Genomic DNA, 5,290 nt, shown 5'->3' on the forward strand with positions numbered 1-5,290 from the left:
GTGGTTTGAAGTGATCTTCTAGATCATGAGCAAATGTATGTATTATCTGGTTGCTTGTGTATTTCAATTATCTCGTCTAGTTTGGCTTAATCACATGGATAATTGATGTGAACTCGCTCTGCAGCTTATGATCATTTCATTGAGTTTGGTAGGGTTAGATGGATGTCAACACTTGGTTGTGTACCCTAGCCCTCCTTTTGAACCCTACTGGGTGATGATATCTGTGCATGGCTTCTTTATTGGAATTGGTTAAGTGGTTGAGGTGATCCTGGCAGTATTCATGTGCTGCCCTGGGATGGCTCCCCTATTTGGTGGCTTTCTGTGATGGATAGATGCTCACTGGCTAGTCACTTAGTGAATTTCTAGTAGCCTTGATGTTGATAATTAGGATAGGCACATGTTGCCTGTCAATCTGATGGTTTAGCTAGGTCAATAGGTGCTTTGTGATTCTGAATGGCTGCAAGGAGTAAATCCATGCTGGATTTCTCTGGTTTTGACACTCGTGTTGTCACAACCGGTGTTCCCTGGTTTATTTTCCTTTTAGCCTTGGTTGTACTTGTCGGCACCAATTGGTTTAGTAACCAAATGATGATACACCCGGGGTTTTCTACCCTTACGTGCTCCTGTGATGCAAGCATGTTTAAGTATGAGCAAGATATGATCTTGCTCAGGCTCTTGTGTGGTATACCTCACTCCAGCTCCTAGAAAGGTTGTTGGTGTAGAGGGTTTGCTTCTGTGATGATCTTATGCCTGTCCTGCTCCTCCTGACTTGCTTGGTGATGCTTGGTTGATTTCCGGTGATGGGGAATAGGTGAGACAGCTCCGGTCGTTCACCTGTTCTTGGTGTTCTTGAGCTGTTCTTGCTAGTTCTTACCCTTTGGAGATTCTGCCGATGAGCAGCTAGGGTTTGCTGGTGAAAAAGCTTTTACATGGCTGGTCCTAGCTTCTATGGTCGACATCACGGCCTGGCATGTGTTGGTGACTCCTTACTGTGTTGTGTGTGTGTGTTGCATGCACACAGCCTTGTGAGCGAGGCGTGTGTGTGTGTACACCAGATGCTTTGCACTTGGGCTTTGAGAGGATTGGCTCGGCAGAAACTTGATCATATCCTCTTCATTTCCATTATTTGCTAACCTGCCAAGTGGCAATGCCACTTGGCATAATTTCTTTCTTTGTTGTGCTTGTGTGCAGGAACAAAGTGATGACCAAGATGATCCAGAAGATCATCAAGTCCAAGATCAAGTGAAGATGTTCTTGTAGTATTAGGATATTTAGATAACTTGTAATTTTTCCTTTTAATTTTTCTATTTCTTCAATTCTTGTAATGTGTTGTAATTCAATAATTCAATTCTGAATATTGTAAAAGACAATGTATTATGTGTGTGATTATCAATAAAGCTCCAATTTTCCTTAATGAGTTTTATATAATTGTTTTACTATTTATATTCCTAATTACTTATAATTGTTTATTGAATTATCTCAAGTTTGAATTATGAGATAACAATTTGATGTTTGAATTTGAAATTCAAATTCAACTTTAAGTTTGAATTCAATCATGCAACTTAATTTTGAATTCAATCATGCAACTTAAGTTTGTGATGCAACATCCCTTCTCTCTTCTCCAAAACCCTAGTAAAGTTGAATAAGAGCAAGTTTGTCGCACTCTCGAAACCCTAACCCTGTAAGGTGTCGAGAGAGAAACTTGTTCCCCTTCGATGCAGTTTTTGTTTAAAAGCGCGAAATTTCCCCGTAAATTACAATGCAATGCACATCCCTTTCTAAAATCTACCCCTCGATCGTCTCTAAACCTGGGACATTACAAGGTGTCTCTCCCATAAGATAAATAGCATGTTGGGTGAACAAATTACAGTCGGGCAATTGACAAATAGAGAGGGCATGACCATGCACATACATGATATGATGAGTATTGTGAGATTTAATTGGGCATTACGACAAAGTACATAGACCGCTATCCAGCATGCATCTATGCCTAAAAAGTCCACCTTCGAGGTTATCATCCGAACCCCTTCCAGTATTAAGTTGTAAACAACGGACAATTGCATTAAGTATGGTGCGTAATGTAATCAATAACTACATCCTTAGACATAGCATCAATGTTTTATCCCTAGTGGCAACAAGACATCCACAACCTTAGAACTTTTCGTCACTCGTCCCAGATTTAATGGAGGCATGAACCCACTATCGAGCATAAATACTGCCTCTTGGAGTTAAGAGCAAAAACTTGGCCGGAGCCTCTACTAATAACGGAGAGCATGCAAGATCATAAACAACACATAGGTAATAGATTGATAATCAACATAACATAGTATTCTCTATCCATCGGATCCCGACAAACACAACATATATCATTACAGATAGATGATCTTGATCATGTTAGGCAGCTCACAAGATCCGACAATGAAGCACATAAGGAGAAGACAACCATCTAGCTACTGCTATGGACCCATAGTCCAGGGGTGAACTACTCACTCATCACTCCGGAGGCGACCATGGCGGTGAAGAGTCCTCCGGGAGATGATTCCCCTCTCCGGCAGGGTGCCGGAGGCGATCTCCTGAATCCCCCGAGATGGGATTGGCGGCGGCGGCGTCTCAGTAAGGTTTTCCGTATCGTGGCTCTCGGTACTGGGGGTTTCGCGACGGAGGCTTTAAGTAGGCGGAAGGGCAGGTCAAAGGGCGACGCGAGGGGCCCACACCACAGGCCGGCGCGGCCAGGGCCTGGGCCGCGCCACCCTGGTGTCTGGCCACCTCGTGGCCCCACTTCGTTTATCCCTCGGTCTTCTGGAAGCTTCGTGCAAAAATAGGACCCTGGGCGTTGATTTCGTCCAATTCCGAGAATATTTCCTTACTAGGATTTCTGAAACCAAAAACAGCAGAAAACAGCAACCGGCTCTTCGGCATCTCGTTAATAGGTTAGTGCCGGAAAATGCATAAATACGACATATAATGTGTATAAAACATGTAGATATCATCAATAATGTGGCATGGAACATAAGAAATTATCGATACGTCGGAGACGTGTCAACGACCCAAAAGACATCCCGCCGAATAGATTGGCGAGATCTTCGCCAATGGCGGGCTTGATGCTGCTTGTCAACGAAGTTTCGCCGTTGCTTGACTTGGTTGACGATGATGATCCCGAGAAATAAGGAACAACCTCTAACGGTCCCGAACGGATCGGTGCCGCTAAACGATGTGAACCTTCTCTCCCGACGCAAAAGTAGAAGCTCCCGAACTTCATCTCCATTGGATCTTCCAAGTAGGCATATGCATCCAAACGGGCGGGAGGGTGAGGAACAAAATCAACGAGACCAGTTTTGATATGTTTACCTCCGTCAATCGCATTGCTTGCCATCGAAGATGTCGACGATGTTGAACGTGCCATCGAGATCAGCTCCTTGTCGTCTCTAATTCCCACAGACGGCGCCAATTGACAAGGTATCAACTTGTCAATGCCTACAAGTTGTAGACTAGGTTTTTCGTGGAAGTAGAGGGCAAGCAGATCTCGAGGGTTTCAGTCGGAAAAGTACTCGACTGCTAGAAATCTAGAGTTGTGTTAACAATGAATCGATCCTTTCTTCGTCCCTCGACTCCCCCTTATACAGGAGGCGGAGCCGAGGATTTCATATTACACAAGTTACAAACTCTGGGAGACTCTTTGAGTTCGACCCGTAAAGTTACAAATCTCTTTATTCCTAATCTATCTCTTCTTGCCATAGTCGATGCTTTAGTAGGCTTCTGTGCTTCGTATTCTTCGGGTTATGGGCCTTCAATAAACCCCGGGTACCATCTTCGGCAGGCCCATTGGGGATGCCTATGTCACATGTACAATGTACTTGGATCAAGGACTCCTTCCACCTGCAAACCAGACATAGTTCACGATGCAGATAATATCTACATGGCAGAATAATTGCAACGCTAATAATCACGCGAAAACATATTAGAAGTTAGAACAACCCGTCGAGCAGCTCCACGAGTACCTTCCGGTGCCGGGCTAGCCTTGCACCTTCCAACCAAACATAGATCACGACGCCGACAATATCGACAGGGCAGAATATCAAGAACTCAATACGGGATGTACACACCTTTCATGGGTGGGAGGCGAGGGCTCCAGCAGCAGCACCGGTGGCGGTCAAAGAGGGCCGCTACAGAGTGCAGCGGCAAGGAGGTCATCGAAGTCGGGGGCTCGGGGCAAGGAGGTTTGACTTTGCCAAGGATGTCAACACCCGGATTTTTCAGTCCAGATTCCTATTATGTCATTCGTCGCAATCCCAGGAATATTGTTGTTGCGAGGCATAATAGTCGAATATCATAGTCATCATTCATTACAAACCATATTGTCTTACATCTTCATATCACATGATCCATATTACACAAATAGTTGATCTATTGATAAACGAACAAACACAAGTTCATAGCGGAAGCGTAAATAGAAATGGACTCTCTAGTCCACATGCCAACGCTTGACGTCGGAAGACTCCTAGTTGTCGTAGGCGTCATGCTGGTCATTGATACGTCTCCGACGTATAGATGATTTCTTATGTTCCATGCCACATTATTGATGATATCTACATGTTTTATGCATACTTTATGTCATATTTATGCATTTTCCGGAACTAACCTATTGACGAGATGCCGAAGGGCCAGTTCCTGTTTTCTGCTGTTTTTGGTTTCAGAAATCCTAGTAAGGAAATATTCTCGGAATCGGACGAAATCAACGCCCAGCATCTTAGGATCACGCGAAGCATCCAGAACACCCGAGAGAGGCCAGAGGGGGGCCACTGGGCCCCAGATGACAGGGCGGCGCGGCCCAGGGGGGCGCGCCCCCCTAGTGTGTCACCGCCTCGTCGCCCCTCCGACTCCGCATCTTCGCCTATATAAAGGTCCCTGACCTAAAAACCACGACACGTTCGACGAAACCAGAGAAAACCTTCTAGAGCCGCCGCCATCGCGAAGCCATGATCTGGGGGACAGGAGTCTCTGTTCCGGCACGCCGCCGGGACGGGGAAGTGCCCCCGGAAGGCTCCTCCATCGACACCACCGCCATCTTCATCAACGCTGCTGTCTCCCATGAGGAGGGAGTAGTTCTCCATCGAGGCTCGGGGCTGTACCGGTAGCTATGTGGTTCATCTCTCTCCTATGTGCTTCAATACAATAATCTCATGAGCTGCCCTACATGATTGAGATTCATATGATGATGCTTGTAATCTAGATGTCATTATGCTAGTCAAGTGGGTTTTACTTACGTGATCTCCGGAGACTCCTTGTCTCA

The sequence above is a fragment of the Lolium rigidum genome, chromosome 3 (assembly GCF_022539505.1).
Source record: "Lolium rigidum isolate FL_2022 chromosome 3, APGP_CSIRO_Lrig_0.1, whole genome shotgun sequence".
Taxonomy (NCBI): domain Eukaryota; kingdom Viridiplantae; phylum Streptophyta; class Magnoliopsida; order Poales; family Poaceae; genus Lolium; species Lolium rigidum.